This window comes from Triticum aestivum, chromosome 6D (assembly GCF_018294505.1).
Source record: "Triticum aestivum cultivar Chinese Spring chromosome 6D, IWGSC CS RefSeq v2.1, whole genome shotgun sequence".
In the NCBI taxonomy this organism is placed as follows: Eukaryota; Viridiplantae; Streptophyta; class Magnoliopsida; order Poales; family Poaceae; genus Triticum; species Triticum aestivum.
Genome location: NC_057811.1, coordinates 5,805,375 through 5,814,230, shown reverse-complemented (window position 1 = coordinate 5,814,230; position 8,856 = coordinate 5,805,375).

The window sequence follows — 8,856 nt, the reverse complement described above, 5'->3', positions numbered from 1 at the left end:
ACCCAGACCCCCGACCAACCGACACCCTGATGTTGGAAATATGCCCTAGAGGCAATAATAAAATGGTTATTATTATATTTCCTTGTTCATGATAATTGTCTATTGTTCATGCTATAACTGTGTTATCCGGAAATCGTAATACATGTGTGAATACATAGACCACAACATGTCCCTAGTGAGCCTCTAGTTGACTAGCTCGTTGATCAACAGATAGTCATGGTTTCCTGACTATGGACATTGGATGTCATTGATAACGGGATCACATCATTAGGAGAATGATGTGATGGACAAGACCCAATCCTAAGCATAGCACAAGATCGTGTAGTTCGTTTGCTAGAGCTTTTCCAATGTCAAGTATCATTTCCTTAGACCATGAGATCGTGTAACTCCCGGATGCCGTAGGAGTGCTTTGGGTGTACCAAACGTCACAACGTAACTGGGTGACTATAAAGGTACACTACAGGTATCCCCGAAAGTGTCTGTTGGGTTGACACGGATTGAGACTGGGATTTATCACTCCGTATGACGGAGAGGTATCTCTTGGGCCCACTCGGTAATGCATCATCATAATGAGCTCAATGTGACCAAGTGCTTGGTCACGGGATCATGCATTACGGTACAAGTAAAGTGACTTGCCTGTGACGAGATTGAACGAGGTATTGGGATACCGACGATCGAATCTCGGGCAAGTAACGTACCGATTGACAAAGGGAATTGTATACGGGATTGATTGAATCCTCGACATCGTGGTTCATCCGATGAGATCATCGAGGAGCATGTGGGAGCCAACATGGGTATCCAGATCCCGCTGTTGGTTATTGACTGGAGAGTCATCTCGGTCATGTCTGCGTGTCTCCCGAACCCGTAGGGTCTACACACTTAAGGTTCGGTGACGCTACGGTTGTAGAGATATTAGTATGCAGTAACCCGAAAGTTGTTCGGAGTCCCGGATGAGATCCCGGACGTCACGAGGAGTTCCGGAATGGTTCGGAGGTAAAGATTTATATATAGGAAGTCAAGTTTCGGCCATCCGGAGAGTTTCGGGGGTAATCGGTATTGTACCGGGACCACCGAAAGGGTCCCGGGGGTCCACCGGGTGGGGTCACCTATCCCGGAGGGCCCCATGGGCTGAAGTGGGAGGGGAACCAGCCCCTAGTGGGCTGGGGCGCCCCCATGGGCCTTCCCCCTGCGCCTAGGGTTGGGAACCCTAGGGGTGGGGGCGCCCCCCACCTGACTTGGGGGGCAAGCCCCCCTTGGCCGCCGCCCCCCTGGAGATCCATCTCCCTAGGGCCGGCGCCCCCCCGCCTTGGCCCCTATATATAGAGGGGGGGGGGAGAGGGCAGCAACACCTAAGCCCTGGCGCCTCTCTCTCCCACCCCAACATCTCTCCTCCTCCGCTAGAGCTTGGCGAAGCCCTGCCGGAGTACTGCTGCTCCACCACCACCACGCCGTTGTGCTGCTGCTGGAGCCTTCTTCATCAACCTCTCCTTCCCCTTGCTGGATCAAGAAGGAGGAGACATCTCTCCCGACCGTACGTGTGTTGAACGCGGAGGTGCCGTCCGTTCGGCGCTGGTCATCGGTGATTTGGATCACGACGAGTACGACTCCATCAACCCCGTTCTCTTGAACGCTTCTGTGCGCGATCTACATCAAGGGTATGTAGATGCTCTCCTATCCCTCTCGTTGCTAGAATACTCCTAGATAGATCTTGGTGATGCGTAGAAAATTTTAAAATTCTGCTACGTTTCCCAACGGTGGCATCATGAGCTAGGTCTATGCGTAGTATCTTGCACGAGTAGAACACAAAGTAGTTGTGGGCGTCGAATTTGTCAATCTTCTTGCCACTACTAGTCTTATCTTGATTCGGCGGCATCGTGGGATGAAGCGGCCCGGACCGACCTTACACGTACGCTTACGTGAGACAGGTTCCACCGACTGACATGCACTAGTTGCATAAGGTGGCTAGCGGGTGTCTGTCTCTCCCACTTTAGTTGGACCGGATTCGATGAACATGGTCCTTATGAAGGGTAAATAGAAATTGGCAATTCACGTTTTGGTTTTGGCGTAGGTAAGAAAACGTTCTTGCTACAAACCTAAAACAGCCACGTAAAAACTTGCAACAACAATTAGAGGACGTCTAACTTGTTTTTGCAGCAAGTGCTTTGTGATGTGATATGGCCAAAGGATGTGATGAATGATATATGTGATGTATGAGATGATCATGTTCTTGTAATAGGAATCACGACTTGCATGTCGATGAGTATGACAACCGGCAGGAGCCATAGGAGTTGTCTTTATTTATTGTATGACCTGCGTATCAATGAAAACGCCATGTAATTACATTACTTTATTGCTAACCGTTAGCCATAGTAGTAGAAGTAATAGTTGACGAGACGACTTCATGAAGACACGATGATTGAGATCATGATGATGGAGATCATGGTGTCATGCCGGTGATGATGATGATCATGGCGCCCCGAAGATGGAGATCAAAAGGAGCGAAATGATATTGGCCATATCGTGTCACTATTTGATTGCATGTGATGTTTATCATGTTTTACTTCTTATTTGCTTAGAACGATGGTAGTAAATAAGATGATCCCTCACAATAATTTTAAGAAAGTGTTCCCCCTAACTGTGCGCCGTTGCGAAAGTTCGTTGTCTCGAAGCATCACGTGATGATCGGGTGTGATAGATTCTAACGTTCACATACAACGGGTGTAAGCCAGATTTACACTTGCAAAACACTTAGGTTAACTTGACGAGCCTAGCATGTACAGACATGGCCTCGGAACACGAGAGACCGAAAGGTCGAACATGAGTCGTATGGAAGATACGATCAACATGGAGATGTTCACCGATGATGACTAGTCCGTCTCACATGATGATCGGACACTTTCTAGTTGAGTCGGATCATGTATCACTTAGATGACTAGAGGGATGTCAAATCTGAGTGGGAGTTCATTAAATAATTTGATTAGATGAACTTAATTATCATGAACTTAGTCTAAAATCTATGCAATATGTCTTGTAGATCAAATGGCCCACGCTAATGTCAACCTCAACTTCAACGCGTTCCTAGAGAAAACCAAGCTGAAAGATGATGGCAGCAACTATACGGACTGGGTCCGGAACCTGAGGATCATCCTCATAGCTGCCAAGAAAGCATATGTCCTAGAAGAACCGCTAGGTGAAGCTCCCATCCGAGAGAACCAAGACGTTATGAACGCTTGGCAATCGCGTTCTGATGATTACTCCCTCGTTCAGTGCGGCATGCTTTACAGCTTAGAACCGGGGCTCCAAAAACGTTTTGAGAAGCACAGAGCATATGAGATGTTCGAAGAGCTGAAATTGATTTTCCAAGCTCATGCCCGGGTCGAGAGATATGAAGTCTCCGACAAGTTCTACAGTTGTAAGATGGAGGAAAATAGTTCTGTCAGTGAGCACATACTCAAAATGTCTGGGTTGCACAACCGCTTGTCCCAGCTGGACATTAACCTCCCGGACGAGGCGGTCATTGACAGAATCCTTCAGTCGCTCCCACCTAGCTACAAGGGCTTTGTGATGAATTACAATATGCAGGGGATGGAAAAGACCATTCCTGAGGTATATTCAATGCTGAAATCTGCGGAGGTGGAAATCAAAAAAGGAACATCAAGTGTTGATGGTGAATAAAACCACTAAGTTCAAGAAAGACAAGGGTAAGAAGAACTTCAAGAAGGACGGCAAGGAAGTTGCCGCGCCCGGTAAGCCAGCAGCCGGGAAGAAGTCAAAGAATGGACCCAAGCCTGAGACTGAGTGTTTCTATTGCAAGGGAAAGGGACACTGGAAGCAGAACTGCCCCAAATACTTAGCGGACAAGAAGGCCGGCAACACTAAAGGTATATGTGATATACATGTAATTGATGTGTACCTAACCAGTACTCGTAGTAGTTCCTGGGTATTTGATACCGATGCGGTTGCTCATATTTGTAACTCAAAACAGGAGCTGCGGAATAAGCGGAGACTGGCGAAGGACGAGGTGATGATGCGCGTCGGGAATGGTTCCGAGGTCGATGTGATCGCCGTCGGCACGCTGCCTCTACATTTACCCACGGGATTACTTTTAAACCTCAATAATTGTTATTTAATGCCAGCTTTGAGCATGAACATTGTATCTGGATCTCGTTTAATGCGAGATGGCTACTCATTTAAATCCGAGAATAATGGTTGTTCTATTTATATGAGAGACATGTTTTATGGTCATGCCCCGCTGGTGAATGGTTTATTCTTAATGAATCTCGAACGTAATGTTACACATATTCATAGTGTGAATACCAAAAGATGTAAGGTTGATAATGATAGTCCCACATACTTGTGGCACTGCCGCCTTGGTCACATCTGTGTCAAACGCATGAAGAAGCTCCATACAGATGGACTTTTGGAGTCTCTTGAGTTCGAATCATTCGACACGTGCGAGCCATGCCTCATGGGCAAGATGACCAAGACTCCATTCTCCGGATCAATGGAGCGAGCAACCAACTTATTGGAAATCATACATACTGATGTGTGTGGTCCAATGAGCGTTGAGGCTCGCGGTGGCTATCGTTATGTTCTCACTCTCACAGATGACTTGAGTAGATATGGGTATGTCTATTTGATGAAACATAAGTCTGAAAACTTTGAAAGGTTCAAGGAATTTCAGAATGAGGTAGTGAATCAACGTGACCGAAAGATAAAATTCTTACGATCAGATCGTGGAGGAGAATATTTAAGTCACGAATTTGGTACACACTTAAGGAAATGTGGAATCGTTTCACAACTCATGCCGCCTGGAACACCTCAGCGAAACGGTGTGTCCGAATGTCGTAATCGCACTCTATTGGATATGGTGCGATCTATGATGTCACTCACCGATTTACCGCTATCATTTTGGGGATACGCTCTAGAGACAGCTACATTCACTTTAAATAGGGCACCGTCTAAATCCGTTGAGACGACACCGTATGAATTATGGTTTGGGAAGAAACCTAAGCTGTCGTTTCTAAAAGTTTAGGGATGCGATGCTTATGTCAAGAAACTTCAACCTGAAAAGCTCGAACCCAAGTCGGAAAAATGCGTCTTCATAGGATACCCTAAGGAAACCATTGGGTATACCTTCTACCTAAGATCCGAAGGCAAGATCTTTGTTGCCAAGAACGGGTCCTTTCTGGAGAAAGAGTTTCTCTCGAGAGAAGTAAGTGGGAGGAAACTAGAACTCGATGAAGTACTACCTCTTGAACCGGAAAGTAGCACAGCTCAGGAAGATGTTCCTGTGGTGCCTGTGCCGACTAGAGAGGAAGTTAATGATGATGATCAAGGTACTTCGGATCAAGTTGCTACTGAACTTCGTAGGTCCACAAGGACACGTTCCGCACCAGAGTGGTACGGTAATCCTGTCTTGGAAATCATGTTGTTAGACAACGATGAACCTTCGAACTATGAAGAAGCAATGGCGGGCCCAGATTCCAACAAATGGCTTGAAGCCATGCAATCCGAGATAGAATCCATGTATGAAAACAAAGTATGGACTTTGACAGACTTGCCCGATGATCGGCGAGCGATAGAGAATAAATGGATCTTTAAGAAGAAGACGGACGCGGATGGTAATGTTACCATCTATAAGGCTCGACTTGTCGCTAAGGGTTATCGACAAGTTGAAGGGGTTGACTACGATGAGACCTTCTCACCCGTAGCGAAGCTAAAGTCCGTCCGAATCATGTTAGCAATTGCCGCATACTATGATTATGAGATATGGCAAATGGACGTCAAAACGGCATTCCTTAACGGCTTTCTTAAGGAAGAATTGTATATGATGCAGCCGGAAGGTTTTGTCGATCCTAAGAATGCTAACAAGGTATGCAAGCTCCAGCGCTCCATCTATGGGCTGGTGCAAGCATCTCGGAGTTGGAACATTCGTTTTGATGAGATGATCAAAGCGTTTGGGTTTACACAGACTTATGGAGAAGCTTGTGTTTACAAGAAAGTGAGTGGGAGCTCTGTAGCATTTCTCATATTATATGTGGATGACATACTTTTGATGGGAAATGATATAGAACTTTTGGACAGTATTAAGGCCTACTTGAATAAGTGTTTTTCAATGAAGGACCTTGGAGAAGCTGCTTATATATTAGGCATCAAGATCTATAGAGATAGATCGAGACGCCTCATAGGTCTTTCGCAAAGCACATACCTTGATAAGATATTGAAGAAGTTGAATATGGATCAGTCCAAGAAGGGGTTCTTGCCTGTATTACAAGGTGTGAGATTGAGCACAGCTCAATGCCCGACCACGGCAAAAGATATAGAAGAGATGAGTGTCATCCCCTATGCCTCAGCCATAGGGTCTATTATGTATGCCATGCTGTGTACCAGACCTGATGTAAACCTTGCCGTAAGTTTGGTAGGTAGGTACCAAAGTAATCCTGGCAAGGAGCACTGGACAGCGGTCAAGAACATCCTGAAGTACCTGAAAAGGACCAAGGATATGTTTCTTGTTTATGGAGGTGACGAAGAGCCCGTCGTAAAGGGTTACGTCGATGCTAGCTTCGACACAGATCTGGATGACTCAAGTCACAAACCGGATACGTGTATATTTTGAATGGAGGGGCAGTAAGCTGGTGCAGTTGCAAGCAAAGCGTCATGGCGGGATCTACATGTGAAGCGGCGTACATGGCGGCCTCAGAGGCAGCACAAGAAGCAATCTGGATGAAGGAGTTCATTACCGACCTAGGGGTGATTCCCAATGCGTCGGGCCCGATGACTCTCTTTTGTGACAATACTGGAGCTATTGCCCTTGCCAAGGAGCCCAGGTTTCACAAGAAGACCAGGCACATCAAGCGTTGCTTCAACTCCATTCGTGAAAATGTTCAAGATGGAGACATAGATATTTGTAAAGTACATACGGATCTGAATGTCGCAGATCCGTTGACTAAACCTCTTCCGCGAGCAAAACATGATCAACACCAGAACTCTATGGGTGTTCGATTCATCACAATGTAACTAGATTATTGACTCTAGTGCAAGTGGGAGACTGTTGGAAATATGCCCTAGAGGCAATAATAAAATGGTTATTATTATATTTCCTTGTTCATGATAATTGTCTATTGTTCATGCTATAACTGTGTTATCCGGAAATCGTAATACATGTGTGAATACATAGACCACAACATGTCCCTAGTGAGCCTCTAGTTGACTAGCTCGTTGATCAACATATAGTCATGGTTTCCTGACTATGGACATTGGATGTCATTGATAACGGGATCACATCATTAGGAGAATGATGTGATGGACAAGTCCCAATCCTAAGCATAGCACAAGATCGTGTAGTTCGTTTGCTAGAGCTTTTCCAATGCCAAGTATCATTTCCTTAGACCATGAGATCGTGTAACTCCCGGATGCCGTAGGAGTGCTTTGGGTGTACCAAACGTCACAACGTAACTGGGTGACTATAAAGGTACACTACAGGTATCCCTGAAAGTGTCTGTTGGGTTGACACAGATCGAGACTGGGATTTGTCACTCCGTATGACGGAGAGGTATCTCTTGGGCCCACTCGGTAATGCATCATCATAATGAGCTCAATGTGACCAAGTGCTTGGTCACGGGATCATGCATTACGGTACGAGTAAAGTGACTTGCCTGTGACGAGATTGAACGAGGTATTGGGATACTGACGATCAAATCTCGGGCAGATAACGTACCAATTGACAAAGGGAATTGTATACGGGATTGATTGAATCCTCGACATCGTGGTTCATCCGATGAGATCATCGAGGAGCATGTGGGAGCCAACATGGGTATCCAGATCCCGCTGTTGGTTATTGACCGGAGAGTCGTCTCGGTCATGTCTGCGTGTCTCCCGAACCCGTAGGGTCTACACACTTAAGGTTCGGTGACGCTAGGGTTGTAGAGATATTAGTATGCAGTAACCCGAAAGTTGTTCGGAGTCCCGGATGCCCCGGACGTCATGAGGAGTTCCGGAATGGTCCGGAGGTAAAGATTTATATATAGGAAGTCAAGTTTCGGCCATCGGGAGAGTTTCGGGGGTAATCGGTATTGTACCGGGACCACCGGAAGGGTCCCGGGGGTCCACCGGGTGGGGTCACCTATCCCGGAGGGCCCCATGGGCTGAAGTGGGAGGGGAACCAGCCCCTAGTGGGCTGGGGAGCCCCCCATGGGCCTTCCCCCTGCGCCTAGGGTTGGGAACCCTAGGGGTGGGGGCGCCCCCCACCTGACTTGGGGGGCAAGCCCCCTTGGCCGCCGCCCCCTGGAGATCCAGCTCCCTAGGGCCGCCGCCCCCCCCTTGGCCCCTATATATAGAGGGGGGGGGGAGAGAGGGCAGCAGCACCTAAGCCCTGGCGCCTCTCTCTCCCACCCCAACATCTCTCCTCCTCCGCTAGAGCTTGGCGAAGCCCTGCCGGAGTACTGCTGCTCCACCACCACCACGCCGTTCTGCTGCTGCTGGAGCCTTCTTCATCAACCTCTCCTTCCCCTTGCTGGATCAAGAAGGAGGAGACGTCTCTCCCAACCGTACGTGTGTTGAACGCGGAGGTGCCGTCCGTTCGGCGCTGGTCATCGGTGATTTGGATCACGACGAGTACGACTCCATCAACCCCGTTCTCTTGAACGCTTCCGTGCGCGATCTACATCAAGGGTATGTAGATGCTCTCCTATCCCTCTCGTTGCTAGAATACTCCTAGATAGATCTTGGTGATGCGTAGAAAATTTTAAAATTCTGCTACGTTCCCCAACACCTAACACCACACCCTGACCCACACCCCGACCACGACCCCGACACCCTGACACCCCGACCCCGACAGGACACCCCGGCACGACA